Source organism: Lissotriton helveticus, chromosome 4_1, assembly GCF_964261635.1.
Source record: "Lissotriton helveticus chromosome 4_1, aLisHel1.1, whole genome shotgun sequence".
Lineage (NCBI taxonomy): Eukaryota > Metazoa > Chordata > Amphibia > Caudata > Salamandridae > Lissotriton > Lissotriton helveticus.
The window spans coordinates 1,692,601,411-1,692,628,520 of record NC_136063.1 but is presented as its reverse complement, the minus strand read 5'-3'; the positions used below and the strand labels follow the sequence as shown (position 1 = coordinate 1,692,628,520).

At 51.5% G+C, this 27,110-nt stretch overlaps 30 non-coding genes across 30 annotated transcripts; 18 read left to right on the top strand and 12 right to left on the bottom strand.

Annotated features, from left to right (window-relative positions):
• Positions 1-806: 806 nt before the first annotated feature.
• On the bottom strand, positions 807-889 carry TRNAL-UAA (transfer RNA leucine (anticodon UAA)). The gene has a single exon. It is a non-coding gene; the product is annotated as a tRNA-Leu (tRNA).
• A 940-nt stretch (positions 890-1,829) lies between these two features.
• Positions 1,830-1,901, top strand: TRNAE-CUC (transfer RNA glutamic acid (anticodon CUC)). The gene has a single exon. It is a non-coding gene; the product is annotated as a tRNA-Glu (tRNA).
• A 1,101-nt stretch (positions 1,902-3,002) lies between these two features.
• On the bottom strand, positions 3,003-3,085 carry TRNAL-UAA (transfer RNA leucine (anticodon UAA)). Its single transcript has one exon. It is a non-coding gene; the product is annotated as a tRNA-Leu (tRNA).
• Positions 3,086-3,328: 243 nt separating this feature from the next.
• On the top strand, positions 3,329-3,400 carry TRNAE-UUC (transfer RNA glutamic acid (anticodon UUC)). Its single transcript has one exon. It is a non-coding gene; the product is annotated as a tRNA-Glu (tRNA).
• A 1,798-nt stretch (positions 3,401-5,198) lies between these two features.
• On the bottom strand, positions 5,199-5,281 carry TRNAL-UAA (transfer RNA leucine (anticodon UAA)). Its single transcript has one exon. It is a non-coding gene; the product is annotated as a tRNA-Leu (tRNA).
• A 940-nt stretch (positions 5,282-6,221) lies between these two features.
• Positions 6,222-6,293, top strand: TRNAE-CUC (transfer RNA glutamic acid (anticodon CUC)). The gene has a single exon. It is a non-coding gene; the product is annotated as a tRNA-Glu (tRNA).
• A 1,101-nt stretch (positions 6,294-7,394) lies between these two features.
• On the bottom strand, positions 7,395-7,477 carry TRNAL-UAA (transfer RNA leucine (anticodon UAA)). Its single transcript has one exon. It is a non-coding gene; the product is annotated as a tRNA-Leu (tRNA).
• Positions 7,478-7,720: 243 nt separating this feature from the next.
• Positions 7,721-7,792, top strand: TRNAE-UUC (transfer RNA glutamic acid (anticodon UUC)). The gene has a single exon. It is a non-coding gene; the product is annotated as a tRNA-Glu (tRNA).
• Positions 7,793-8,416: 624 nt separating this feature from the next.
• On the top strand, positions 8,417-8,488 carry TRNAE-CUC (transfer RNA glutamic acid (anticodon CUC)). The gene has a single exon. It is a non-coding gene; the product is annotated as a tRNA-Glu (tRNA).
• Positions 8,489-9,589: 1,101 nt separating this feature from the next.
• Positions 9,590-9,672, bottom strand: TRNAL-UAA (transfer RNA leucine (anticodon UAA)). The gene has a single exon. It is a non-coding gene; the product is annotated as a tRNA-Leu (tRNA).
• A 243-nt stretch (positions 9,673-9,915) lies between these two features.
• TRNAE-UUC (transfer RNA glutamic acid (anticodon UUC)) lies at positions 9,916-9,987 on the top strand. Its single transcript has one exon. It is a non-coding gene; the product is annotated as a tRNA-Glu (tRNA).
• Positions 9,988-10,611: 624 nt separating this feature from the next.
• Positions 10,612-10,683, top strand: TRNAE-CUC (transfer RNA glutamic acid (anticodon CUC)). The gene has a single exon. It is a non-coding gene; the product is annotated as a tRNA-Glu (tRNA).
• A 1,100-nt stretch (positions 10,684-11,783) lies between these two features.
• TRNAL-UAA (transfer RNA leucine (anticodon UAA)) lies at positions 11,784-11,866 on the bottom strand. The gene has a single exon. It is a non-coding gene; the product is annotated as a tRNA-Leu (tRNA).
• A 940-nt stretch (positions 11,867-12,806) lies between these two features.
• TRNAE-CUC (transfer RNA glutamic acid (anticodon CUC)) lies at positions 12,807-12,878 on the top strand. Its single transcript has one exon. It is a non-coding gene; the product is annotated as a tRNA-Glu (tRNA).
• A 1,100-nt stretch (positions 12,879-13,978) lies between these two features.
• On the bottom strand, positions 13,979-14,061 carry TRNAL-UAA (transfer RNA leucine (anticodon UAA)). Its single transcript has one exon. It is a non-coding gene; the product is annotated as a tRNA-Leu (tRNA).
• A 243-nt stretch (positions 14,062-14,304) lies between these two features.
• TRNAE-UUC (transfer RNA glutamic acid (anticodon UUC)) lies at positions 14,305-14,376 on the top strand. The gene has a single exon. It is a non-coding gene; the product is annotated as a tRNA-Glu (tRNA).
• A 625-nt stretch (positions 14,377-15,001) lies between these two features.
• TRNAE-CUC (transfer RNA glutamic acid (anticodon CUC)) lies at positions 15,002-15,073 on the top strand. Its single transcript has one exon. It is a non-coding gene; the product is annotated as a tRNA-Glu (tRNA).
• Positions 15,074-16,172: 1,099 nt separating this feature from the next.
• On the bottom strand, positions 16,173-16,255 carry TRNAL-UAA (transfer RNA leucine (anticodon UAA)). The gene has a single exon. It is a non-coding gene; the product is annotated as a tRNA-Leu (tRNA).
• A 243-nt stretch (positions 16,256-16,498) lies between these two features.
• Positions 16,499-16,570, top strand: TRNAE-UUC (transfer RNA glutamic acid (anticodon UUC)). The gene has a single exon. It is a non-coding gene; the product is annotated as a tRNA-Glu (tRNA).
• A 624-nt stretch (positions 16,571-17,194) lies between these two features.
• TRNAE-CUC (transfer RNA glutamic acid (anticodon CUC)) lies at positions 17,195-17,266 on the top strand. Its single transcript has one exon. It is a non-coding gene; the product is annotated as a tRNA-Glu (tRNA).
• A 1,100-nt stretch (positions 17,267-18,366) lies between these two features.
• TRNAL-UAA (transfer RNA leucine (anticodon UAA)) lies at positions 18,367-18,449 on the bottom strand. Its single transcript has one exon. It is a non-coding gene; the product is annotated as a tRNA-Leu (tRNA).
• A 243-nt stretch (positions 18,450-18,692) lies between these two features.
• On the top strand, positions 18,693-18,764 carry TRNAE-UUC (transfer RNA glutamic acid (anticodon UUC)). The gene has a single exon. It is a non-coding gene; the product is annotated as a tRNA-Glu (tRNA).
• A 624-nt stretch (positions 18,765-19,388) lies between these two features.
• TRNAE-CUC (transfer RNA glutamic acid (anticodon CUC)) lies at positions 19,389-19,460 on the top strand. Its single transcript has one exon. It is a non-coding gene; the product is annotated as a tRNA-Glu (tRNA).
• A 1,100-nt stretch (positions 19,461-20,560) lies between these two features.
• TRNAL-UAA (transfer RNA leucine (anticodon UAA)) lies at positions 20,561-20,643 on the bottom strand. The gene has a single exon. It is a non-coding gene; the product is annotated as a tRNA-Leu (tRNA).
• A 243-nt stretch (positions 20,644-20,886) lies between these two features.
• Positions 20,887-20,958, top strand: TRNAE-UUC (transfer RNA glutamic acid (anticodon UUC)). Its single transcript has one exon. It is a non-coding gene; the product is annotated as a tRNA-Glu (tRNA).
• A 624-nt stretch (positions 20,959-21,582) lies between these two features.
• On the top strand, positions 21,583-21,654 carry TRNAE-CUC (transfer RNA glutamic acid (anticodon CUC)). Its single transcript has one exon. It is a non-coding gene; the product is annotated as a tRNA-Glu (tRNA).
• A 1,101-nt stretch (positions 21,655-22,755) lies between these two features.
• Positions 22,756-22,838, bottom strand: TRNAV-UAC (transfer RNA valine (anticodon UAC)). The gene has a single exon. It is a non-coding gene; the product is annotated as a tRNA-Val (tRNA).
• A 940-nt stretch (positions 22,839-23,778) lies between these two features.
• Positions 23,779-23,850, top strand: TRNAE-CUC (transfer RNA glutamic acid (anticodon CUC)). The gene has a single exon. It is a non-coding gene; the product is annotated as a tRNA-Glu (tRNA).
• Positions 23,851-24,951: 1,101 nt separating this feature from the next.
• TRNAL-UAA (transfer RNA leucine (anticodon UAA)) lies at positions 24,952-25,034 on the bottom strand. The gene has a single exon. It is a non-coding gene; the product is annotated as a tRNA-Leu (tRNA).
• Positions 25,035-25,974: 940 nt separating this feature from the next.
• TRNAE-CUC (transfer RNA glutamic acid (anticodon CUC)) lies at positions 25,975-26,046 on the top strand. The gene has a single exon. It is a non-coding gene; the product is annotated as a tRNA-Glu (tRNA).
• Positions 26,047-27,110: the final 1,064 nt, after the last annotated feature.

Sequence of the window (27,110 nt, the reverse complement as noted above, 5' to 3'; positions counted from 1 at the left end):
ATCCTGGACCCATTGCAACCCACCTTTTTGCTAAAATGGAAGTCTGGATCTGAGTAAGAAAAAACTGAGCTGCACGTACGGAAAAAAGCAGAGGCCAGCCACAGGGAGGGTGTGGCCAGGGCTGTCTGATTTGCATACTGACCTGTGGCATCTTGGGAATGTATAGGCTTTGGAGCTTAACGGGTGCTGCAGGGGTCTGCCTGGCTGGAGAGATGCCTGTCTGGTACACCCCTCAGGACAGACGGTGCCTTCCGTTCGAACATGGAGGGTGAGGGACATGGGTCACCCTCATATACAGGGGTGTGGCTGTGGGCAGGACGGGTTGTGGGGGACCCGTCAGGGCATTGCCCGTTTGGAAGCCCGTTGAGGAGGCGGGGGCAGGGAACTCTCCTCAATTTTTCCCCAGAGGTTTGGGGAAAAGCCTTTGCATGTTTGAGCCAGCCGGGCCTGCATAAGCAGATCCTGCTCCTCTGGCAAGGGAGAGCTTGTAGGTGAAATCAAAAAAGGAGAGAAATCTACAAGAGCCGGGTTAAAAAATTCCAGGGGCAGACCCATGTTCCCCAGGAAACAAATACTTCCTCCTGCTCCCTTCAGTGGGAAAAGATATAGGAGGTGTATTTCTCTAAGCAGGGGATCTGCGTAGATGGCACTGCATTGCTTTGGGAAGCATCCATGCTGGTAGCAGAGTAGCAGCAGACCCCACAGCTGAGACTTGAATGGGGACTGTTGGAGAGGGGCAGTGGAAGGGCGCAGGAAAATGCTTTTCAAAAGCATCTGCACTTTCTTACAAAGCAGCTGAAAACCCATACCAGGAATGGGGCTCAAACCCATGCGGACAAACGTCCATTGGATCTTAAGTCCAACGCCTTAATCACTTGGCCACCCTGTTGAGACCCAAGGCCCAGCTTTACTCAACTCCCTTTTTCTGCTGGCTGCTGCAGCACCGGCTGTCCAGCAAGAGCTGTTTGCGGAGTTAAAAGGCTTTTGCAGGAGGCTAAAGGTAATTGCTTATGACAAACACACTGTGTGACACCTAACTTTCTCCCACTTGGACTTTACTGGCAATTTTTATATTGGAGTTAGCTTAGTCACAATAAGGGGGTGAGCAAGGCAAGCACACAAGAGCATCTCCTCCCTAGTGGTCTAGTGGCTAGGATTCTGCGCTTTCACGGCCGCGGACCGGGTTCGATTCCCGGTCAGGGAAGATACCTCTAAAGCATAGATTTGAGTGTTTTGTCCCAGTAGCTTTTTTTAAATGAAGGTCCTTAAAAAGGTACCCCTACCCATGAACGAAAGAGGAGGAAAGGGACTGGGTCCCATGTGCCCCAGGTTGTTTTGCTCCCATTGCCCTCAGCCACCTTTATGCGCACGCACTCCTCCACCCAGTCTGGTGCTCTATGTGTGTGTAAAGTGCAGTACCAGCTCACCAGAAAGGTAAATTGCTGGAAACCCCTGCTGTGATGCATACATCTACTTTGGAGCACTCTTCTCCCTTGCACTCTTGAATCGCTTAAGCGCAATGTATTCTTCCAGCAAGCTGAATAACGAGACAGGGTTGAGAAAGTGTTCCAGCTGTCTGTGCGCCATCAGCAGCCACTAGGTGTCCCTCTTGTGTTTTCCCATGGATCCCGATTGTACAGGAATTCATCGGTTCAGTAGCAAGGGGGAGAGGATGGCCTGTGCTTGGAAGTGACAGACAGTCGGGTGGCATTATGAGGATTTTTTCAAGTTCTGATTCATATGTGCTGTAGAGAAAAATAAGCTTTCAGCCCCCATGAGCTTTGTCATTCGGAAAGCAGTGTATGAACTTTTGCTGCATGGCCCTGGGCTCCCTGGTGGTCTAGTGGTTAGGATTCGGCGCTCTCACCGCCGCGGCCCGGGTTCGATTCCCGGTCAGGGAAAAGTCCTTCTTCTGCCCTTGAAAACTTTTCCTTCCCGTAGGTCGCGGGCTTCTCAAAATGAAGTTGCTTTCTGACTCACAGTTTGCCTAGCATCACGCAGTATAGCTCCAAATATCATTTTCGCAAGGTCCCTTTATAGCTGTTTTCCAAAGCGGGAGGAAAGTCACTTGTGCAAGGCTCTTGAGCAAGTGAGACCCTGTATTCCAAAGTGCAATTCCTTTTGTAGGCTTCTGACCACATGGCGTGCGGCAGGAAGTCTCCTTTGGCAGGCCTGCAGGCTTTGTTTCCAAATGGCATCCTGGACCCATTGCAACCCACCTTTTTGCTAAAATGGAAGTCTGGATCTGGGTAAGAAAAAACTGAGCTGCACGTACGGAAAAAAGCAGAGGCCAGCCACAGGGAGGGTGTGGCCAGGGCTGTCTGATTTGCATACTGACCTGTGGCATCTTGGGAATGTATAGGCTTTGGAGCTTAACGGGTGCTGCAGGGGTCTGCCTGGCTGGAGAGATGCCTGTCTGGTACACCCCTCAGGACAGACGGTGCCTTCCGTTCGAACATGGAGGGTGAGGGACATGGGTCACCCTCATATACAGGGGTGTGGCTGTGGGCAGGACGGGTTGTGGGGGACCGTTCAGGGCATTGCCCGTTTGGAAGCCCGTTGAGGAGGCGGGGGCAGGGAACTCTCCTCAATTTTCCCCCAGAGGTTTGGGGAAAAGCCTTTGCACGTTTGAGCCAGCCGGGCCTGCATCAGCAGATCCTGCTCCTCTGGCAAGGGAGAGCTTGTAGGTGAAATCAAAAAAGGAGAGAAATCTACAAGAGCCGGGTTAAAAAATTCCAGGGGCAGACCCATGTTCCCCAGGAAACAAGTACTTCCTCCTGCTCCCTTCAGTGGGAAAAGATATAGGAGGTGTATTTCTCTAAGCAGGGGATCTGCGTAGATGGCACTGCATTGCTTTGGGAAGCATCCATGCTGGTAGCAGAGTAGCAGCAGACCCCACAGCTGAGACTTGAATGGGGACTGTTGGAGAGGGGCAGCGGAAGGGCGCAGGAAAATGCTTTTCAAAAGCATCTGCACTTTCTTACAAAGCAGCTGAAAACCCATACCAGGAATGGGGCTCGAACCCATGCGGACAAACGTCCATTGGATCTTAAGTTCAAGGCCTTAATCACTCGGCCACCCTGGTGAGACCCAAGGCCCAGCTTTACTCAACTCCCTTTTTCTGCTGGCTGCTGCAGCACCGGCTGTCCAGCAAGAGCTGTTTGCGGAGTTAAAAGGCTTTTGCAGGAGGCTAAAGGTAATTGCTTATGACAAACACACTGTGTGACACCTAACTTTCTCCCACTTGGACTTTACGGGCAATTTTTATATTGGAATTAGCTTAGTCACAATAAGGGGGTGAGCAAGGCAAGCACACAAGAGCATCTCCTCCCTGGTGGTCTAGTGGCTAGGATTCTGCGCTTTCACCGCCGCGGCCCGGGTTCGATTCCCGGTCAGGGAAGATACCTCTAAAGCATAGATTTGAGTGTTTTGTCCCAGTAGCTATTTTTAAATGAAGGTCCTTAAAAAGGTACCCCTACCCATGAACGAAAGAGGAGGAAAGGGACTGGGTCCCCTGTGCCCCAGGTTGTTTTGCTCCCATTGCCCTCAGCCACCTTTATGCGCACGCACTCCTCCACCCAGTCTGGTGCTCTATGTGTGTGTAAAGTGCAGTACCAGCTCACCAGAAAGGTAAATTGCTGGAAACCCCTGCTGTGATGCATACATCTACTTTGGAGCACTCTTCTCCCTTGCACTCTTGAATCGCTTAAGCGCAATGTATTCTTCCAGCAAGCTGAATAACGAGACAGGGTTGAGAAAGTGTTCCAGCTGTCTGTGCGCCATCAGCAGCCACTAGGTGTCCCTCTTGTGTTTTCCCGTGGATCCCGATTGTACAGGAATTCATCGGTTCAGTAGCAAGGGGGAGAGGATGGCCTGTGCTTGGAAGTGACAGACAGTCGGGTGGCATTATGAGGATTTTTTCAAGTTCTGATTCATATGTGCTGTAGAGAAAAATAAGCTTTCAGCCCCCATGAGCTTTGTCATTCGGAAAGCAGTGTATGAACTTTTGCTGCATGGCCCTGGGTTCCCTGGTGGTCTAGTGGTTAGGATTCGGCGCTCTCACCACCGCGCCCCGTGTTCGATTCCCGTTCAGGGAAAAGTCCTTCTTCTGCCCTTGAAAACATTTCCTTCCCGTAGGTCGCGGGCTTCTCAAAATGAAGTTGCTTTCTGACTCACAGTTTGCCTAGCATCACGCAGTATAGCTCCAAATATCATTTTCGCAAGGTCCCTTTATAGCTGCTTTCCACAGCGGGAGGAAAGTCACTTGTGCAAGGCTCTTGAGCAAGTGAGACCCTGTATTCCAAAGTGCAATTCCTTTTGTAGGCTTCTGACCACATGGCGTGCGGCAGGAAGTCTCCTTTGGCAGGCCTGCAGGCTTTGTTTCCAAATGGCATCCTGGACCCATTGCAACCCACCTTTTTGCTAAAATGGAAGTCTGGATCTGGGTAAGAAAAAACTGAGCTGCACGTACGGAAAAAAGCAGAGGCCAGCCACAGGGAGGGTGTGGCCAGGGCTGTCTGATTTGCATACTGATCTGTGGCATCTTGGGAATGTATAGGCTTTGGAGCTTAACAGGTGCTGCAGGGGTCTGCCTGGCTGGAGAGATGCCTGTCTGGTACACCCCTCAGGACAGACGGTGCCTTCCGTTTGAACATGGAGGGTGAGGGACATGGGTCACCCTCATATACAGGGGTGTGGCTGTGGGCAGGACGGGTTGTGGGGGACCCGTCAGGGCATTGCCCGTTTGGAAGCCCGTTGAGGAGGCGGGGGCAGGGAACTCTCCTCAATTTTCCCCCAGAGGTTTGGGGAAAAGCCTTTGCACGTTTGAGCCAGCCGGGCCTGCATCAGCAGATCCTGCTCCTCTGGCAAGGGAGAGCTTGTAGGTGAAATCAAAAAAGGAGAGAAATCTACAAGAGCCGGGTTAAAAAATTCCAGGGGCAGACTCATGTTCCCCAGGAAACAAGTACTTCCTCCTGCTCCCTTCAGTGGGAAAATATATAGGAGGTGTATTTCTCTAAGCAGGGGATCTGCGTAGATGGCACTGCATTGCTTTGGGAAGCATCCATGCTGGTAGCAGAGTAGCAGCAGACCCCACAGCTGAGACTTGAATGGGGACTGTTGGAGAGGGGCAGCGGAAGGGCGCAGGAAAATGCTTTTCAAAAGCATCTGCACTTTCTTACAAAGCAGCTGAAAACCCATACCAGGAATGGGGCTCAAACCCATGCGGCCAAACGTCCATTGGATCTTAAGTCCAATGCCTTAATCACTCGGCCACCCTGGTGAGACCCAAGGCCCAGCTTTACTCAACTCCCTTTTTCTGCTGGCTGCTGCAGCACCGGCTGTCCAGCAAGAGCTGTTTGCGGAGTTAAAAGGCTTTTGCAGGAGGCTAAAGGTAATTGCTTATGACAAACACACTGTGTGACACCTAACTTTCTCCCACTTGGACTTTACTGGCAATTTTTATATTGGAGTTAGCTTAGTCACAATAAGGGGGTGAGCAAGGCAAGCACACAAGAGCATCTCCTCCCTGGTGGTCTAGTGGCTAGGATTCTGCGCTTTCACGGCCGCGGACCGGGTTCGATTCCCGGTCAGGGAAGATACCTCTAAAGCATAGATTTGAGTGTTTTGTCCCAGTAGCTTTTTTTAAATGAAGGTCCTTAAAAAGGTACCCCTACCCATGAACGAAAGAGGAGGAAAGGGACTGGGTCCCATGTGCCCCAGGTTGTTTTGCTCCCATTGCCCTCAGCCACCTTTATGCGCACGCACTCCTCCACCCAGTCTGGTGCTCTATGTGTGTGTAAAGTGCAGTACCAGCTCACCAGAAAGGTAAATTGCTGGAAACCCCTGCTGTGATGCATACATCTACTTTGGAGCACTCTTCTCCCTTGCACTCTTGAATCGCTTAAGCGCAATGTATTCTTCCAGCAAGCTGAATAACGAGACAGGGTTGAGAAAGTGTTCCAGCTGTCTGTGCGCCATCAGCAGCCACTAGGTGTCCCTCTTGTGTTTTCCCATGGATCCCGATTGTACAGGAATTCATCGGTTCAGTAGCAAGGGGGAGAGGATGGCCTGTGCTTGGAAGTGACAGACAGTCGGGTGGCATTATGAGGATTTTTTCAAGTTCTGATTCATATGTGCTGTAGAGAAAAATAAGCTTTCAGCCCCCATGAGCTTTGTCATTCGGAAAGCAGTGTATGAACTTTTGCTGCATGGCCCTGGGCTCCCTGGTGGTCTAGTGGTTAGGATTCGGCGCTCTCACCGCCGCGGCCCGGGTTCGATTCCCGGTCAGGGAAAAGTCCTTCTTCTGCCCTTGAAAACTTTTCCTTCCCGTAGGTCGCGGGCTTCTCAAAATGAAGTTGCTTTCTGACTCACAGTTTGCCTAGCATCACGCAGTATAGCTCCAAATATCATTTTCGCAAGGTCCCTTTATAGCTGTTTTCCACAGCGGGAGGAAAGTCACTTGTGCAAGGCTCTTGAGCAAGTGAGACCCTGTATTCCAAAGTGCAATTCCTTTTGTAGGCTTCTGACCACATGGCGTGCGGCAGGAAGTCTCCTTTGGCAGGCCTGCAGGCTTTGTTTCCAAATGGCATCCTGGACCCATTGCAACCCACCTTTTTGCTAAAATGGAAGTCTGGATCTGGGTAAGAAAAAACTGAGCTGCACGTACGGAAAAAAGCAGAGGCCAGCCACAGGGAGGGTGTGGCCAGGGCTGTCTGATTTGCATACTGACCTGTGGCATCTTGGGAATGTATAGGCTTTGGAGCTTAACGGGTGCTGCAGGGGTCTGCCTGGCTGGAGAGATGCCTGTCTGGTACACCCCTCAGGACAGACGGTGCCTTCCGTTCGAACATGGAGGGTGAGGGACATGGGTCACCCTCATATACAGGGGTGTGGCTGTGGGCAGGACGGGTTGTGGGGGACCCGTCAGGGCATTGCCCGTTTGGAAGCCCGTTGAGGAGGCGGGGGCAGGGAACTCTCCTCAATTTTCCCCCAGAGGTTTGGGGAAAAGCCTTTGCACGTTTGAGCCAGCCGGGCCTGCATCAGCAGATCCTGCTCCTCTGGCAAGGGAGAGCTTGTAGGTGAAATCAAAAAAGGAGAGAAATCTACAAGAGCCGGGTTAAAAAATTCCAGGGGTAGACCCATGTTCCCCAGGAAACAAGTACTTCCTCCTGCTCCCTTCAGTGGGAAAATATATAGGAGGTGTATTTCTCTAAGCAGGGGATCTGCGTAGATGGCACTGCATTGCTTTGGGAAGCATCCATGCTGGTAGCAGAGTAGCAGCAGACCCCACAGCTGAGACTTGAATGGGGACTGTTGGAGAGGGGCAGCGGAAGGGCGCAGGAAAATGCTTTTCAAAAGCATCTGCACTTTCTTACAAAGCAGCTGAAAACCCATACCAGGAATGGGGCTCGAACCCATGCGGACAAACGTCCATTGGATCTTAAGTTCAATGCCTTAATCACTCGGCCACCCTGGTGAGACCCAAGGCCCAGCTTTACTCAACTCCCTTTTTCTGCTGGCTGCTGCAGCACCGGCTGTCCAGCAAGAGCTGTTTGCGGAGTTAAAAGGCTTTTGCAGGAGGCTAAAGGTAATTGCTTATGACAAACACACTGTGTGACACCTAACTTTCTCCCACTCGGACTTTACGGGCAATTTTTATATTGGAATTAGCTTAGTCACAATAAGGGGGTGAGCAAGGCAAGCACACAAGAGCATCTCCTCCCTGGTGGTCTAGTGGCTAGGATTCTGCGCTTTCACCGCCGCGGCCCGGGTTCGATTCCCGGTCAGGGAAGATACCTCTAAAGCATAGATTTGAGTGTTTTGTCCCAGTAGCTTTTTTAAACGAAGGTCCTTAAAAAGGTACCCCTACCCATGAACGAAAGAGGAGGAAAGGGACTTGGTCCCCTGTGCCCCAGGTTGTTTTGCTCCCATTGCCCTCAGCCACCTTTATGCGCACGCACTCCTCCACCCAGTCTGGTGCTCTATGTGTGTGTAAAGTGCTGTACCAGCTCACCAGAAAGGTAAATTGCTGGAAACCCCTGCTATGATGCATACATCTACTTTGGAGCACTCTTCTCCCTTGCACTCTTGAATCGCTTAAGCGCAATGTATTCTTCCAGCACGCTGAATCACGAGACAGGGTTGAGAAAGTGTTCCAGCTGTCTGTGCACCATCAGCAGCCACTAGGTGTCCCTCTTGTGTTTTCCCGTGGATCCCGATTGTACAGGAATTCATCGGTTCAGTAGCAAGGGGGAGAGGATGGCCTGTGCTTGGAAGTGACAGACAGTCGGGTGGCATTATGAGGATTTTTTCAAGTTCTGATTCATATGTGCTGTAGAGAAAAATAAGCTTTCAGCCCCCATGAGCTTTGTCATTCGGAAAGCAGTGTATGAACTTTTGCTGCATGGCCCTGGGCTCCCTGGTGGTCTAGTGGTTAGGATTCGGCGCTCTCACCGCCGCGGCCCGGGTTCGATTCCCGGTCAGGGAAAAGTCCTTCTTCTGCCCTTGAAAACTTTTCCTTCCCGTAGGTCGCGGGCTTCTCAAAATGAAGTTGCTTTCTGACTCACAGTTTGCCTAGCATCACGCAGTATAGCTCCAAATATCATTTTCGCAAGGTCCCTTTATAGCTGTTTTCCACAGCGGGAGGAAAGTCACTTGTGCAAGGCTCTTGAGCAAGTGAGACCCTGTATTCCAAAGTGCAATTCCTTTTGTAGGCTTCTGACCACATGGCGTGCGGCAGGAAGTCTCCTTTGGCAGGCCTGCAGGCTTTGTTTCCAAATGGCATCCTGGACCCATTGCAACCCACCTTTTTGCTAAAATGGAAGTCTGGATCTGGGTAAGAAAAAACTGAGCTGCACGTACGGAAAAAAGCAGAGGCCAGCCACAGGGAGGGTGTGGCCAGGGCTGTCTGATTTGCATACTGACCTGTGGCATCTTGGGAATGTATAGGCTTTGGAGCTTAACGGGTGCTGCAGGGGTCTGCCTGGCTGGAGAGATGCCTGTCTGGTACACCCCTCAGGACAGACGGTGCCTTCCGTTCGAACATGGAGGGTGAGGGACATGGGTCACCCTCATATACAGGGGTGTGGCTGTGGGCAGGACGGGTTGTGGGGGACCCGTCAGGGCATTGCCCGTTTGGAAGCCCGTTGAGGAGGCGGGGGCAGGGAACTCTCCTCAATTTTCCCCCAGAGGTTTGGGGAAAAGCCTTTGCACGTTTGAGCCAGCCGGGCCTGCATCAGCAGATCCTGCTCCTCTGGCAAGGGAGAGCTTGTAGGTGAAATCAAAAAAGGAGAGAAATCTACAAGAGCCGGGTTAAAAAATTCCAGGGGTAGACCCATGTTCCCCAGGAAACAAGTACTTCCTCCTGCTCCCTTCAGTGGGAAAAGATATAGGAGGTGTATTTCTCTAAGCAGGGGATCTGCGTAGATGGCACTGCATTGCTTTGGGAAGCATCCATGCTGGTAGCAGAGTAGCAGCAGACCCCACAGCTGAGACTTGAATGGGGACTGTTGGAGAGGGGCAGCGGAAGGGCGCAGGAAAATGCTTTTCAAAAGCATCTGCACTTTCTTACAAAGCAGCTGAAAACCCATACCAGGAATGGGGCTCGAACCCATGCGGACAAACGTCCATTGGATCTTAAGTTCAATGCCTTAATCACTCGGCCACCCTGGTGAGACCCAAGGCCCAGCTTTACTCAACTCCCTTTTTCTGCTGGCTGCTGCAGCACCGGCTGTCCAGCAAGAGCTGTTTGCGGAGTTAAAAGGCTTTTGCAGGAGGCTAAAGGTAATTGCTTATGACAAACACACTGTGTGACACCTAACTTTCTCCCACTCGGACTTTACGGGCAATTTTTATATTGGAATTAGCTTAGTCACAATAAGGGGGTGAGCAAGGCAAGCACACAAGAGCATCTCCTCCCTGGTGGTCTAGTGGCTAGGATTCTGCGCTTTCACCGCCGCGGCCCGGGTTCGATTCCCGGTCAGGGAAGATACCTCTAAAGCATAGATTTGAGTGTTTTGTCCCAGTAGCTTTTTTAAACGAAGGTCCTTAAAAAGGTACCCCTACCCATGAACGAAAGAGGAGGAAAGGGACTTGGTCCCCTGTGCCCCAGGTTGTTTTGCTCCCATTGCCCTCAGCCACCTTTATGCGCACGCACTCCTCCACCCAGTCTGGTGCTCTATGTGTGTGTAAAGTGCTGTACCAGCTCACCAGAAAGGTAAATTGCTGGAAACCCCTGCTATGATGCATACATCTACTTTGGAGCACTCTTCTCCCTTGCACTCTTGAATCGCTTAAGCGCAATGTATTCTTCCAGCACGCTGAATCACGAGACAGGGTTGAGAAAGTGTTCCAGCTGTCTGTGCACCATCAGCAGCCACTAGGTGTCCCTCTTGTGTTTTCCCGTGGATCCCGATTGTACAGGAATTCATCGGTTCAGTAGCAAGGGGGAGAGGATGGCCTGTGCTTGGAAGTGACAGACAGTCGGGTGGCATTATGAGGATTTTTTCAAGTTCTGATTCATATGTGCTGTAGAGAAAAATAAGCTGTCAGCCCCCATGAGCTTTGTCATTCGGAAAGCAGTGTATGAACTTTTGCTGCATGGCACTGGGCTCCCTGGTGGTCTAGTGGTTAGGATTCGGCGCTCTCACCGCCGCGGCCTGGGTTCGATTCCCGGTCAGGGAAAAGTCCTTCTTCTGCCTTTGAAAATTTTCCTTCCCGTAGGTCGCAGGCTTCTCAAAATGAAGTTGCTTTCTGACTCACAGTTTGCCTAGCATCACGCAGTATAGCTCCAAATATCATTTTCGCAAGGTCCCTTTATAGCTGCTTTCCACAGCGGGAGGAAAGTCACTTGTGCAAGGCTCTTGAGCAAGTGAGACCCTGTATTCCAAAGTGCAATTCCTTTTGTAGGCTTCTGACCACATGGCGTGCGGCAGGAAGTCTCCTTTGACAGGCCTGCAGGCTTTGTTTCCAAATGGCATCCTGGACCCATTGCAACCCACCTTTTTGCTAAAATGGAAGTCTGGATCTGGGTAAGAAAAAACTGAGCTGCACGTACGGAAAAAAGCAGAGGCCAGCCACAGGGAGGGTGTGGCCAGGGCTGTCTGATTTGCATACTGACCTGTGGCATCTTGGGAATGTATAGGCTTTGGAGCTTAACGGGTGCTGCAGGGGTCTGCCTGGCTGGAGAGATGCCTGTCTGGTACACCCCTCAGGACAGACGGTGCCTTCCGTTCGAACATGGAGGGTGAGGGACATGGGTCACCCTCATATACAGGGGTGTGGCTGTGGGCAGGACGGGTTGTGGGGGACCCGTCAGGGCATTGCCCGTTTGGAAGCCCGTTGAGGAGGCGGGGGCAGGGAACTCTCCTCAATTTTTCCCCAGAGGTTTGGGGAAAAGCCTTTGCATGTTTGAGCCAGCCGGGCCTGCATAAGCAGATCCTGCTCCTCTGGCAAGGGAGAGCTTGTAGGTGAAATCAAAAAAGGATAGAAATCTACAAGAGCCGGGTTAAAAAATTCCAGGGGCAGACCCATGTTCCCCAGGAAACAAGTACTTCCTCCTGCTCCCTTCAGTGGGAAAAGATATAGGAGGTGTATTTATCTAAGCAGGGGATCTGCGTAGATGGCACTGCATTGCTTTGGGAAGCATCCATGCTGGTAGCAGAGTAGCAGCAGACCCCACAGCTGAGACTTGAATGGGGACTGTTGGAGAGGGGCAGTGGAAGGGCGCAGGAAAATGCTTTTCAAAAGCATCTGCACTTTCTTACAAAGCAGCTGAAAACCCATACCAGGAATGGGGCTCGAACCCATGCGGACAAACGTCCATTGGATCTTAAGTCCAACGCCTTAACCACTTGGCCACCCTGGTGAGACCCAAGGCCCAGCTTTACTCAACTCCCTTTTTCTGCTGGCTGCTGCAGCACCGGCTGTCCAGCAAGAGCTGTTTGCGGAGTTAAAAGGCTTTTGCAGGAGGCTAAAGGTAATTGCTTATGACAAACACACTGTGTGACACCTAACTTTCTCCCACTTGGACTTTACTGGCAATTTTTATATTGGAGTTAGCTTAGTCACAATAAGGGGGTGAGCAAGGCAAGCACACAAGAGCATCTCCTCCCTGGTGGTCTAGTGGCTAGGATTCTGGGCTTTCACCGCCGCGGCCATGTTCGATTCCCGGTCAGGGAAGATACTCTCTAAAGCATAGATTTGAGTGTTTTGTCCCAGTAGCTTTTTTTAAATGAAGGTCCTTAAAAAGGTACCCCTACCCATGAACGAAAGAGGAGGAAAGGGACTGGGTCCCCTGTGCCCCAGGTTGTTTTGCTCCCATTGCCCTCAGCCACCTTTATGCGCACGCACTCCTCCACCCAGTCTGGTGCTCTATGTGTGTGTAAAGTGCAGTACCAGCTCACCAGAAAGGTAAATTGCTGGAAACCCCTGCTGTGATGCATACATCTACTTTGGAGCACTCTTCTCCCTTGCACTCTTGAATCGCTTAAGCGCAATGTATTCTTCCAGCAAGCTGAATAACGAGACAGGGTTGAGAAAGTGTTCCAGCTGTCTGTGCGCCATCAGCAGCCACTAGGTGTCCCTCTTGTGTTTTCCCGTGGATCCCGATTGTACAGGAATTCATCGGTTCAGTAGCAAGGGGGAGAGGATGGCCTGTGCTTGGAAGTGACAGACAGTCGGGTGGCATTATGAGGATTTTTTCAAGTTCTGATTCATATGTGCTGTAGAGAAAAATAAGCTTTCAGCCCCCATGAGCTTTGTCATTCGGAAAGCAGTGTATGAACTTTTGCTGCATGGCCCTGGGCTCCCTGGTGGTCTAGTGGTTAGGATTCGGCGCTCTCACCGCCGCGGCCCGGGTTCGATTCCCGGTCAGGAAAAAGTCCTTCTTCTGCCCTTGAAAACTTTTCCTTCCCGTAGGTCGCGGGCTTCTCAAAATGAAGTTGCTTTCTGACTCACAGTTTGCCTAGCATCACGCAGTATAGCTCCAAATATCATTTTCGCAAGGTCCCTTTATAGCTGCTTTCCACAGCGGGAGGAAAGTCACTTGTGCAAGGCTCTTGAGCAAGTGAGACCCTGTATTCCAAAGTGCAATTCCTTTTGTAGGCTTCTGACCACATGGCGTGCGGCAGGAAGTCTCCTTTGGCAGGCCTGCAGGCTTTGTTTCCAAATGGCATCCTGGACCCATTGCAACCCACCTTTTTGCTAAAATGGAAGTCTGGATCTGGGTAAGAAAAAACTGAGCTGCACGTACGGAAAAAAGCAGAGGCCAGCCACAGGGAGGGTGTGGCCAGGGCTGTCTGATTTGCATACTGACCTGTGGCATCTTGGGAATGTATAGGCTTTGGAGCTTAACGGGTGCTGCAGGGGTCTGCCTGGCTGGAGAGATGCCTGTCTGGTACACCCCTCAGGACAGACGGTGCCTTCCGTTCGAACATGGAGGGTGAGGGACATGGGTCACCCTCATATACAGGGGTGTGGCTGTGGGCAGGACGGGTTGTGGGGGACCCGTCAGGGCATTGCCCGTTTGGAAGCCCGTTGAGGAGGCGGGGCAGGGAACTCTCCTCAATTTTTCCCCAGAGGTTTCGGGAAAAGCCTTTGCATGTTTGAGCCAGCCGGGCCTGCATCAGCAGATCCTGCTCCTCTGGCAAGGGAGAGCTTGTAGGTGAAATCAAAAAAGGAGAGAAATCTACAAGAGCCGGGTTAAAAAATTCCAGGGGCAGACCCATGTTCCCCAGGAAACAAGTACTTCCTCCTGCTCCCTTCAGTGGGAAAAGATATAGGAGGTGTATTTCTCTAAGAAGGGGATCTGCGTAGATGGCACTGCATTGCTTTGGGAAGCATCCATGCTGGTAGCAGAGTAGCAGCAGACCCCACAGCTGAGACTTGAATGGGGACTGTTGGAGAGGGGCAGTGGAAGGGCGCAGGAAAATGCTTTTCAAAAGCATCTGCACTTTTTTACAAAGCAGCTGAAAACCCATACCAGGAATGGGGCTCGAACCCATGCGGACAAACGTCCATTGGATCTTAAGTCCAACGCCTTAACCACTTGGCCACCCTGGTGAGACCCAAGGCCCAGCTTTACTCAACTCCCTTTTTCTGCTGGCTGCTGCAGCACCGGCTGTCCAGCAAGAGCTGTTTGCGGAGTTAAAAGGCTTTTGCAGGAGGCTAAAGGTAATTGCTTATGACAAACACACTGTGTGACACCTAACTTTCTCCCACTTGGACTTTACTGGCAATTTTTATATTGGAGTTAGCTTAGTCACAATAAGGGGTTGAGCAAGGCAAGCACACAAAAGCATCTCCTCCCTGGTGGTCTAGTGGCTAGGATTCTGTGCTTTCACCGCCGCGGCCCGGGTTCGATTCCCGGTCAGGGAAAATACCTCTAAAGCATAGATTTGAGTGTTTTGTCCCAGTAGCTTTTTTTAAATGAAGGTCCTTAAAAAGGTACCCCTACCCATGAACGAAAGAGGAGGAAAGGGACTGGGTCCCCTGTGCCCCAGGTTGTTTTGCTCCCATTGCCCTCAGCCACCTTTATGCGCACGCACTCCTCCACCCAGTCTGGTGCTCTATGTGTGTGTAAAGTGCTGTACCAGCTCACCAGAAAGGTAAATTGCTGGAAACCCCTGCTGTGATGCATACATCTACTTTGGAGCACTCTTCTCCCTTGCACTCTTGAATCGCTTAAGCGCAATGCATTCTTCCAGCAAGCTGAATAACGAGACAGGGTTGAGAAAGTGTTCCAGCTGTCTGTGCGCCATCAGCAGCCACTAGGTGTCCCTCTTGTGTTTTCCCGTGGATCCCGATTGTACAGGAATTCATCGGTTCAGTAGCAAGGGGGAGAGGATGGCCTATACTTGGAAGTGACAGACAGTCGGGTGGCATTATGAGGATTTTTTCAAGTTCTGATTCATATGTGCTGTAGAGAAAAATAAGCTTTCAGCCCCCATGAGCTTTGTCATTCGGAAAGCAGTGTATGAACTTTTGCTGCATGGCCCTGGGCTCCCTGGTGGTCTAGTGGTTAGGATTCGGCGCTCTCACCGCCGCGGCCCGGGTTCGATTCCCGGTCAGGGAAAAGTCCTTCTTCTGCCCTTGAAAACTTTTCCTTCCCGTAGGTCGCGGGCTTCTCAAAATGAAGTTGCTTTCTGACTCACAGTTTGCCTAGCATCACGCAGTATAGCTCCAAATATCATTTTCGCAAGGTCCCTTTATAGCTGCTTTCCACAGCGGGAGGAAAGTCACTTGTGCAAGGCTCTTGAGCAAGTGAGACCCTGTATTCCAAAGTGCAATTCCTTTTGTAGGCTTCTGACCACATGGCGTGCGGCAGGAAGTCTCCTTTGGCAGGCCTGCAGGCTTTGTTTCCAAATGGCATCCTGGACCCATTGCAACCCACCTTTTTGCTAAAATGGAAGTCTGGATCTGGGTAAGAAAAAACTGAGCTGCACGTACGGAAAAAAGCAGAGGCCAGCCACAGGGAGGGTGTGGCCAGGGCTGTCTGATTTGAATACTGACCTGTGGCATCTTGGGAATGTATAGGCTTTGGAGCTTAACGGGTGCTGCAGGGGTCTGCCTGGCTGGAGAGATGCCTGTCTGGTACACCCCTCAGGACAGACGGTGCCTTCCGTTCGAACATGGAGGGTGAGGGACATGGGTCACCCTCATATACAGGGGTGTGGCTGTGGGCAGGACGGGTTGTGGGGGACCCGTCAGGGCATTGCCCGTTTGGAAGCCCGTTGAGGAGGCAGGACAGGGAACTTCCTCAATTTTCCCCCAGAGGTTTGGGGAAAAGCCTTTGCACGTTTGAGCCAGCCGGGCCTGCATCAGCAGATCCTGCTCCTCTGGCAAGGGAGAGCTTGTAGGTGAAATCAAAAAAGGAGAGAAATCTACAAGAGCCGGGTTAAAAAATTCCAGGGGCAGACCCATGTTCCCCAGGAAACAAGTACTTCCTCCTGCTCCCTTCAGTGGGAAAAGATATAGGAGGTGTATTTCTCTAAGCAGGGGATCTGCGTAGATGGCACTGCATTGCTTTGGGAAGCATCCATGCTGGTAGCAGAGTAGCAGCAGACCCCACAGCTGAGACTTGAATGGGGACTGTTGGAGAGGGGCAGTGGAAGGGCGCAGGAAAATGCTTTTCAAAAGCATCTGCACTTTCTTACAAAGCAGCTGAAAACCCATACCAGGAATGGGGCTCGAACCCATGCGGCCAAACGTCCATTGGATCTTAAGTCCAATGCCTTAATCACTCGGCCACCCTGGTGAGACCCAAGGCCCAGCTTTACTCAACTCCCTTTTTCTGCTGGCTGCTGCAGCACCGGCTGTCCAGCAAGAGCTGTTTGCGGAGTTAAAAGGCTTTTGCAGGAGGCTAAAGGTAATTGCTTATGACAAACACACTGTGTGACACCTAACTTTCTCCCACTCGGAATTTACGGGCAATTTTTATATTGGAATTAGCTTAGTCACAATAAGGGGGTGAGCAAGGCAAGCACACAAGAGCATCTCCTCCCTGGTGGTCTAGTGGCTAGGATTCGGCGCTTTCACCGCCGCGGCCCGGGTTCGATTCCCGGTCAGGGAAGATACCTCTAAAGCATAGATTTGAGTGTTTTGTCCCAGTAGCTTTTTTAAACGAAGGTCCTTAAAAAGGTACCCCTACCCATGAACGAAAGAGGAGGAAAGGGACTTGGTCCCCTGTGCCCCAGGTTGTTTTGCTCCCATTGCCCTCAGCCACCTTTATGCGCACGCACTCCTCCACCCAGTCTGGTGCTCTATGTGTGTGTAAAGTGCTGTACCAGCTCACCAGAAAGGTAAATTGCTGGAAACCCCTGCTGTGATGCATACATCTACTTTGGAGCACTCTTCTCCCTTGCACTCTTGAATCGCTTAAGCGCAATGCATTCTTCCAGCAAGCTGAATAACGAGACAGGGTTGAGAAAGTGTTCCAGCTGTCTGTGCGCCATCAGCAGCCACTAGGTGTCCCTCTTGTGTTTTCCAGTGGATCCCGATTGTACAGGAATTCATCGGTTCAGTAGCAAGGGGGAGAGGATGGCCTGTGCTTGGAAGTGACAGACAGTCGGGTGGCATTATGAGGATTTTTTCAAGTTCTGATTCATATGTGCTGTAGAGAAAAATAAGCTTTCAGCCCCCATGAGCTTTGTCATTCGGAAAGCAGTGTATGAACTTTTGCTGCATGGCCCTGGGCTCCCTGGTGGTCTAGTGGTTAGGATTCGGCACTCTCACCGCCGCGGCCCGGTTTCGATTCCCGGTCAGGGAAAAGTCCTTCTTCTGCCCTTGAAAACTTTTCCTTCCCGTAGGTCGCGGGCTTCTCAAAATGAAGTTGCTTTCTGACTCACAGTTTGCCTAGCATCACGCAGTATAGCTCCAAATATCATTTTCGCAAGGTCCCTTTATAGCTGCTTTCCACAGCGGGAGGAAAGTCACTTGTGCAAGGCTCTTGAGCAAGTGAGACCCTGTATTCCAAAGTGCAATTCCTTTTGTAGGCTTCTGACCACATGGCGTGCGGCAGGAAGTCTCCTTTGGTAGGCCTGCAGGCTTTGTTTCCAAATGGCATCCTGGACCCATTGCAACCCACCTTTTTGCTAAAATGGAAGTCTGGATCTGGGTAAGAAAAAACTGAGCTGCACGTACGGAAAAAAGCAGAGGCCAGCCACAGGGAGGGTGTGGCCAGGGCTGTCTGATTTGCATACTGACCTGTGGCATCTTGGGAATGTATAGGCTTTGGAGCTTAACGGGTGCTGCAGGGGTCTGCCTGGCTGGAGAGATGCCTGTCTGGTACACCCCTCAGGACAGACGGTGCCTTCCGTTCGAACATGGAGGGTGAGGGACATGGGTCACCCTCATATACAGGGGTGTGGCTGTGGGCAGGACGGGTTGTGGGGGACCCGTCAGGGCATTGCCCGTTTGGAAGCCCGTTGAGGAGGCGGGGCAGGGAACTCTCCTCAATTTTCCCCCAGAGGTTTGGGGAAAAGCCTTTGCACGTTTGAGCCAGCCGGGCCTGCATCAGCAGATCCTGCTCCTCTGGCAAGGGAGTGCTTGTAGGTGAAATCAAAAAAGGAGAGAAATCTACAAGAGCCGGGTTAAAAAATTCCAGGGGCAGACCCATGTTCCCCAGGAAACAAGTACTTCCTCCTGCTCCCTTCAGTGGGAAAAGATATAGGAGGTGTATTTCTCTAAGCAGGGGATCTGCGTAGATGGCACTGCATTGCTTTGGGAAGCATCCATGCTGGTAGCAGAGTAGCAGCAGACCCCACAGCTGAGACTTGAATGGGGACTGTTGGAGAGGGGCAGTGGAAGGGCGCAGGAAAATGCTTTTCAAAAGCATCTGCACTTTCTTACAAAGCAGCTGAAAACCCATACCAGGAATGGGGCTCGAACCCATGCGGCCAAACGTCCATTGGATCTTAAGTCCAATGCGTTAATCACTCGGCCACCCTGGTGAGACCCAAGGCCCAGCTTTACTCAACTCCCTTTTTCTGCTGGCTGCTGCAGCACCGGCTGTCCAGCAAGAGCTGTTTGCGGAGTTAAAAGGCTTTTGCAGGAGGCTAAAGGTAATTGCTTATGACAAACACACTGTGTGACACCTAACTTTCTCCCACTCGGACTTTACGGGCAATTTTTATATTGGAATTAGCCTAGTCACAATAAGGGGGTGAGCAAGGCAAGCACACAAGAGCATCTCCTCCCTGGTGGTCTAGTGGCTAGGATTCGGCGCTTTCACCGCCGCGGCCTGGGTTCGATTCCTGGTCAGGGAAGATACCTCTAAAGCATAGATTTGAGTGTTTTGTCCCAGTAGCTTTTTTAAACGAAGGTCCTTAAAAAGGTACCCCTACCCATGAACGAAAGAGGAGGAAAGGGACTTGGTCCCCTGTGCCCCAGGTTGTTTTGCTCTCATTGCCCTCAGCCACCTTTATGCGCACGCACTCCTCCACCCAGTCTGGTGCTCTATGTGTGTGTAAAGTGCTGTACCAGCTCACCAGAAAGGTAAATTGCTGGAAACCCCTGCTGTGATGCATACATCTACTTTGGAGCACTCTTCTCCCTTGCACTCTTGAATCGCTTAAGCGCAATGCATTCTTCCAGCAAGCTGAATAACGAGACAGGGTTGAGAAAGTGTTCCAGCTGTCTGTGCGCCATCAGCAGCCACTAGGTGTCCCTCTTGTGTTTTCCCGTGGATCCCGATTGTACAGGAATTCATCGGTTCAGTAGCAAGGGGGAGAGGATGGCCTGTACTTGGAAGTGACAGACAGTCGGGTGGCATTATGAGGATTTTTTCAATTTCTGATTCATATGTGCTGTAGAGAAAAATAAGCTTTCAGCCCCCATGAGCTTTGTCATTCGGAAAGCAGTGTATGAACTTTTGCTGCATGGCCCTGGGCTCCCTGGTGGTCTAGTGGTTAGGATTCGGCGCTCTCACCGCTGCGGCCCGGGTTCGATTCCCGGTCAGGGAAAAGTCCTTCTTCTGCCCTTGAAATCTTTTCCTTCCCGTAGGTCGCGGGCTTCTCAAAATGAAGTTGCTTTCTGACTCACAGTTTGCCTAGCATCACGCAGTATAGCTCCAAATATCATTTTCGCAAGGTCCCTTTATAGCTGCTTTCCACAGCGGGAGGAAAGTCACTTGTGCAAGGCTCTTGAGCAAGTGAGACCCTGTATTCCAAAGTGCAATTCCTTTTGTAGGCTTCTGACCACATGGCGTGCGGCAGGAAGTCTCCTTTGGCAGGCCTGCAGGCTTTGTTTCCAAATGGCATCCTGGACCCATTGCAACCCACCTTTTTGCTAAAATGGAAGTCTGGATCTGGGTAAGAAAAAACTGAGCTGCACGTACGGAAAAAAGCAGAGGCCAGCCACAGGGAGGGTGTGGCCAGGGCTGTCTGATTTGCATACTGACCTGTGGCATCTTGGGAATGTATAGGCTTTGGAGCTTAACGGGTGCTGCAGGGGTCTGCCTGGCTGGAGAGATGCCTGTCTGGTACACCCCTCAGGACAGACGGTGCCTTCCGTTCGAACATGGAGGGTGAGGGACATGGGTCACCCTCATATACAGGGGTGTGGCTGTGGGCAGGACGGGTTGTGGGGGACCCGTCAGGGCATTGCCCGTTTGGAAGCCCGTTGAGGAGGCGGGACAGGGAACTCTCCTCAATTTTCCCCCAGAGGTTTGGGGAAAAGCCTTTGCACGTTTGAGCCAGCCGGGCCTGCATCAGCAGATCCTGCTCCTCTGGCAAGGGAGAGCTTGTAGGTGAAATCAAAAAAGGAGAGAAATCTACAAGAGCCGGGTTAAAAAATTCCAGGGGCAGACCCATGTTCCCCAGGAAACAAGTACTTCCTCCTGCTCCCTTCAGTGGGAAAAGATATAGGAGGTGTATTTCTCTAAGCAGGGGATCTGCGTAGATGGCACTGCATTGCTTTGGGAAGCATCCATGCTGGTAGCAGAGTAGCAGCAGACCCCACAGCTGAGACTTGAATGGGGACTGTTGGAGAGGGGCAGTGGAAGGGCGCAGGAAAATGCTTTTCAAAAGCATCTGCACTTTCTTACAAAGCAGCTGAAAACCCATACCAGGAATGGGGCTCGAACCCATGCGGCCAAACGTCCATTGGATCTTAAGTCCAATGCCTTAATCACTCGGCCACCCTGGTGAGACCCAAGGCCCAGCTTTACTCAACTCCCTTTTTCTGCTGGCTGCTGCAGCACCGGCTGTCCAGCAAGAGCTGTTTGCGGAGTTAAAAGGCTTTTGCAGGAGGCTAAAGGTAATTGCTTATGACAAACACACTGTGTGACACCTAACTTTCTCCCACTCGGAATTTACGGGCAATTTTTATATTGGAATTAGCTTAGTCACAATAAGGGGGTGAGCAAGGCAAGCACACAAGAGCATCTCCTCCCTGGTGGTCTAGTGGCTAGGATTCGGCGCTTTCACCGCCGCGGCCCGGGTTCGATTCCTGGTCAGGGAAGATACCTCTAAAGCATAGATTTGAGTGTTTTGTCCCAGTAGCTTTTTTAAACGAAGGTCCTTGAAAAGGTACCCCTACCCATGAACGAAAGAGGAGGAAAGGGACTTGGTCCCCTGTACCCCAGGTTGTTTTGCTCCCATTGCCCTCAGCCACCTTTATGCGCACGCACTCCTCCACCCAGTCTGGTGCTCTATGTGTGTGTAAAGTGCTGTACCAGCTCACCAGAAAGGTAAATTGCTGGAAACCCCTGCTGTGATGCATACATCTACTTTGGAGCACTCTTCTCCCTTGCACTCTTGAATCGCTTAAGCGCAATGCATTCTTCCAGCAAGCTGAATAACGAGACAGGGTTGAGAAAGTGTTCCAGCTGTCTGTGCGCCATCAGCAGCCACTAGGTGTCCCTCTTGTGTTTTCCAGTGGATCCCGATTGTACAGGAATTCATCGGTTCAGTAGTAAGGGGGAGAGGATGGCCTGTGCTTGGAAGTGACAGACAGTCGGGTGGCATTATGAGGATTTTTTCAAGTTCTGATTCATATGTGCTGTAGAGAAAAATAAGCTTTCAGCCCCCATGAGCTTTGTCATTCGGAAAGCAGTGTATGAACTTTTGCTGCATGGCTCTGGGCTCCCTGGTGGTCTAGTGGTTAGGATTCGGCGCTCTCACCGCCGCGGCCCGGGTTCGATTCCCGGTCAGGGAAAAGTCCTTCTTCTGCCCTTGAAAACTTTTCCTTCCCGTAGGTCGCGGGCTTCTCAAAATGAAGTTGCTTTCTGACTCACAGTTTGCCTAGCATCACGCAGTATAGCTCCAAATATCATTTTCGCAAGGTCCCTTTATAGCTGCTTTCCACAGCGGGAGGAAAGTCACTTGTGCAAGGCTCTTGAGCAAGTGAGACCCTGTATTCCAAAGTGCAATTCCTTTTGTAGGCTTCTGACCACATGGCGTGCGGCAGGAAGTCTCCTTTGGCAGGCCTGCAGGCTTTGTTTCCAAATGGCATCCTGGACCCATTGCAACCCACCTTTTTGCTAAAATGGAAGTCTGGATCTGGGTAAGAAAAAACTGAGCTGCACGTACGGAAAAAAGCAGAGGCCAGCCACAGGGAGGGTGTGGCCAGGGCTGTCTGATTTGCATACTGACCTGTGGCATCTTGGGAATGTATAGGCTTTGGAGCTTAACGGGTGCTGCAGGGGTCTGCCTGGCTGGAGAGATGCCTGTCTGGTACACCCCTCAGGACAGACGGTACCTTCCATTCGAACATGGAGGGTGAGGGACATGGGTCACCCTCATATACAGGGGTGTGGCTGTGGGCAGGACGGGTTGTGGGGGACCCGTCAGGGCATTGCCCGTTTGGAAGCCCGTTGAGGAGGCGGGGGAAGGGAACTCTCCTCATTTTCCCCCCAGAGGTTTGGGGAAAAGCCTTTGCACGTTTGAGCCAGCCGGGCCTACATCAGCAGATCCTGCTCCTCTGGCAAGGGAGAGCTTGTAGGTGAAATCAAAAAAGGAGAGAAATCTACAAGAGCCGGGTTAAAAAATTCCAGGGGCAGACCCATGTTGCCCAGGAAACAAGTACTTCCTCCTGCTCCCTTCAGTGGGAAAAGATATAGGAGGTGTATTTCTCTAAGCAGGGGATCTGCGTAGATGGCACTGCATTGCTTTGGGAAGCATCCATGCTGGTAGCAGAATAGCAGCAGACCCCACAGCTGAGACTTGAATGGGGACTGTTGGAGAGGGGCAGTGGAAGGGCGCAGGAAAATGCTTTTCAAAAGCATCTGCACTTTCTTACAAAGCAGCTGAAAACCCATACCAGGAATGGGGCTCGAACCCATGCGGACAAACGTCCTTTGGATCGTAAGTCCAACGCCTTAACCACTCGGCCACCCTGGTGAGACCCAAGGCCCAGCTTTACTCAACTCCCTTTTTCTGCTGGCTGCTGCAGCACCGGCTGTCCAGCAAGAGCTGTTTGCGGAGTTAAAAGGCTTTTGCAGGAGGCTAAAGGTAAATGCTTATGACAAACACACTGTGTGACACCTAACTTTCTCCCACTCGGACTTTACGGGCAATTTTTATATTGGAGTTAGCTTAGTCACAATAAGGGGGTGAGCAAGGCAAGCACACAAGAGCATCTCCTCCCTGGTGGTCTAGTGGCTAGGATTCGGCCCTTTCACCGCCGCGGCCCGGGTTCGATTCCCAGTCAGGGAAGATACCTCTAAAGCATAGATTTGAGTGTTTTGTCCCAGTAGCTTTTTTTAAACGAAGGTCCTTAAAAAGGTACCCCTACCCATGAACGAAAGAGGAGGAAAGGGACTGGGTCCCCTGTGCCCCAGGTTGTTTTGCTCCCATTGCCCTCAGCCACCTTTATGCGCACGCACTCTTCCACCCAGTCTGGTGCTCTATGTGTGTGTAAAGTGCAGTACCAGCTCACCAGAAAGGTAAATTGCTGGAAACCCCTGCTGTGATGCATACATCTACTTTGGAGCACTCTTCTCCCTTGCACTCTTGAATCGCTTAAGCGCAATGTATTCTTACAGCAAGCTGAATAACGAGACAGGGTTGAGAAAGTGTTCCAGCTGTCTGTGCGCCATCAGCAGCCACTAGGTGTCCCTCTTGTGTTTTCCCGTGGATTCCGATTGTACAGGAATTCATCAGTTCAGTAGCAAGGGGGAGAGGATGGCCTGTGCTTGGAAGTGACAGACAGTCGGGTGGCATTATGAGGATTTTTTCAAGTTCTGATTCATATGTGCTGTAGAGAAAAATAAGCTTTCAGCCCCCATGAGCTTTGTCATTCGGAAAGCAGTGTATGAACTTTAGCTGCATGGCCCTGGGCTCCCTGGTGGTCTAGTGGTTAGGATTCGGCGCTCTCACCGCCGCGGCCCGGGTTCGATTCCCGGTCAGGGAAAAGTCCTTCTTCTGCCCTTGAAAACTTTTCCTTCCCGTAGGTCGCGGGCTTCTCAAAATGAAGTTGCTTTCTGACTCACAGTTTGCCTAGCATCACGCAGTATAGCTCCAAATATCATTTTCGCAAGGTCCCTTTATAGCTGCTTTCCACAGCGGGAGGAAAGTCACTTGTGCAAGGCTCTTGAGCAAGTGAGACCCTGTATTCCAAAGTGCAATTCCTTTTGTAGGCTTCTGACCACATGGCGTGCGGCAGGAAGTCTCCTTTGGTAGGCCTGCAGGCTTTGTTTCCAAATGGCATCCTGGACCCATTGCAACCCACCTTTTTGCTAAAATGGAAGTCTGGATCTGGGTAAGAAAAAACTGAGCTGCACGTACGGAAAAAAGCAGAGGCCAGCCACAGGGAGGGTGTGGCCAGGGCTGTCTGATTTGCATACTGACCTGTGGCATCTTGGGAATGTATAGGCTTTGGAGCTTAACGGGTGCTGCAGGGGTCTGCCTGGCTGGAGAGATGCCTGTCTGGTACACCCCTCAGGACAGACGGTACCTTCCATTCGAACATGGAGGGTGAGGGACATGGGTCACCCTCATATACAGGGGTGTGGCTGTGGGCAGGACGGGTTGTGGGGGACCCGTCAGGGCATTGCCCGTTTGGAAGCCCGTTGAGGAGGCGGGGGAAGGGAACTCTCCTCATTTTCCCCCCAGAGGTTTGGGGAAAAGCCTTTGCACGTTTGAGCCAGCCGGGCCTGCATCAGCAGATCCTGCTCCTCTGGCAAGGGAGAGCTTGTAGGTGAAATCAAAAAAGGAGAGAAATCTACAAGAGCCGGGTTAAAAAATTCCAGGGGCAGACCCATGTTCCCCAGGAAACAAGTACTTCCTCCTGCTCCCTTCAGTGGGAAAAGATATAGGAGGTGTATTTCTCTAAGCAGGGGATCTGCGTAGATGGCACTGCATTGCTTTGGGAAGCATCCATGCTGGTAGCAGAATAGCAGCAGACCCCACAGCTGAGACTTGAATGGGGACTGTTGGAGAGGGGCAGTGGAAGGGCGCAGGAAAATGCTTTTCAAAAGAATCTGCACTTTCTTACAAAGCAGCTGAAAACCCATACCAGGAATGGGGCTCGAACCCATGCGGACAAACGTCCTTTGGATCTTAAGTCCAACGCCTTAACCACTCGGCCACCCTGGTGAGACCCAAGGCCCAGCTTTACTCAACTCCCTTTTTCTGCTGGCTGCTGCAGCACCGGCTGTCCAGCAAGAGCTGTTTGCGGAGTTAAAAGGCTTTTGCAGGAGGCTAAAGGTAAATGCTTATGACAAACACACTGTGTGACACCTAACTTTCTCCCACTCGGACTTTACGGGCAATTTTTATATTGGAGTTAGCTTAGTCACAATAAGGGGGTGAGCAAGGCAAGCACACAAGAGCATCTCCTCCCTGGTGGTCTAGTGGCTAGGATTCAGCCCTTTCACCGCCGCGGCCCGGGTTCGATTCCCAGTCAGGGAAGATACCTCTAAAACATAGATTTGAGTGTTTTGTCCCAGTAGCTTTTTTTAAACGAAGGTCCTTAAAAAGGTACCCCTACCCATGAACGAAAGAGGAGGAAAGGGACTGGGTCCCCTGTGCCCCAGGTTGTTTTGCTCCCATTGCCCTCAGCCACCTTTATGCGCACGCACTCTTCCACCCAGTCTGGTGCTCTATGTGTGTGTAAAGTGCAGTACCAGCTCACCAGAAAGGTAAATTGCTGGAAACCCCTGCTGTGATGCATACATCTACTTTGGAGCACTCTTCTCCCTTGCACTCTTGAATCGCTTAAGCGCAATGTATTCTTACAGCAAGCTGAATAACGAGACAGGGTTGAGAAAGTGTTCCAGCTGTCTGTGCGCCATCAGCAGCCACTAGGTGTCCCTCTTGTGTTTTCCCGTGGATCCCGATTGTACAGGAATTCATCAGTTCAGTAGCAAGGGGGAGAGGATGGCCTGTGCTTGGAAGTGACAGACAGTCGGGTGGCATTATGAGGATTTTTTCAAGTTCTGATTCATATGTGCTGTAGAGAAAAATAAGCTTTCAGCCCCCATGAGCTTTGTCATTCGGAAAGCAGTGTATGAACTTTTGCTGCATGGCCCTGGGCTCCCTGGTGGTCTAGTGGTTAGGATTCGGCGCTCTCACCGCCGCGGCCCGGGTTCGATTCCCGGTCAGGGAAAAGTCCTTCTTCTGCCCTTGAAAACTTTTCCTTCCCGTAGGTCGCGGGCTTCTCAAAATGAAGTTGCTTTCTGACTCACAATTTGCCTAGCATCACGCAGTATAGCTCCAAATATCATTTTCGCAAGGTCCCTTTATAGCTGCTTTCCACAGCGGGAGGAAAGTCACTTGTGCAAGGCTCTTGAGCAAGTGAGACCCTGTATTCCAAAGTGCAATTCCTTTTGTAGGCTTCTGACCACATGGCGTGCGGCAGGAAGTCTCCTTTGGTAGGCCTGCAGGCTTTGTTTCCAAATGGCATCCTGGACCCATTGCAACCCACCTTTTTGCTAAAATGGAAGTCTGGATCTGGGTAAGAAAAAACTGAGCTGCACGTACGGAAAAAAGCAGAGGCCAGCCACAGGGAGGGTGTGGCCAGGGCTGTCTGATTTGCATACTGACCTGTGGCATCTTGGGAATGTATAGGCTTTGGAGCTTAACGGGTGCTGCAGGGGTCTGCCTGGCTGGAGAGATGCCTGTCTGGTACACCCCTCAGGACAGACGGTGCCTTCCGTTCGAACATGGAGGGTGAGGGACATGGGTCACCCTCATATACAGGGGTGTGGCTGTGGGCAGGACGGGTTGTGGGGGGACCCGTCAGGGCATTGCCCGTTTGGAAGCCCGTTGAGGAGGCGGGGCAGGGAACTCTCCTCAATTTTCCCCCAGAGGTTTGGGGAAAAGCCTTTGCACGTTTGAGCCAGCCGGGCCTGCATCAGCAGATCCTGCTCCTCTGGCAAGGGAGTGCCTGTAGGTGAAATCAAAAAAGGAGAGAAATCTACAAGAGCCGGGTTAAAAAATTCCAGGGGCAGACCCATGTTCCCCAGGAAACAAGTACTTCCTCCTGCTCCCTTCAGTGGGAAAAGATATAGGAGGTGTATTTCTCTAAGCAGGGGATCTGCGTAGATGGCACTGCATTGCTTTGGGAAGCATCCATGCTGGTAGCAGAGTAGCAGCAGACCCCACAGCTGAGACTTGAATGGGGACTGTTGGAGAGGGGCAGTGGAAGGGCGCAGGAAAATGCTTTTCAAA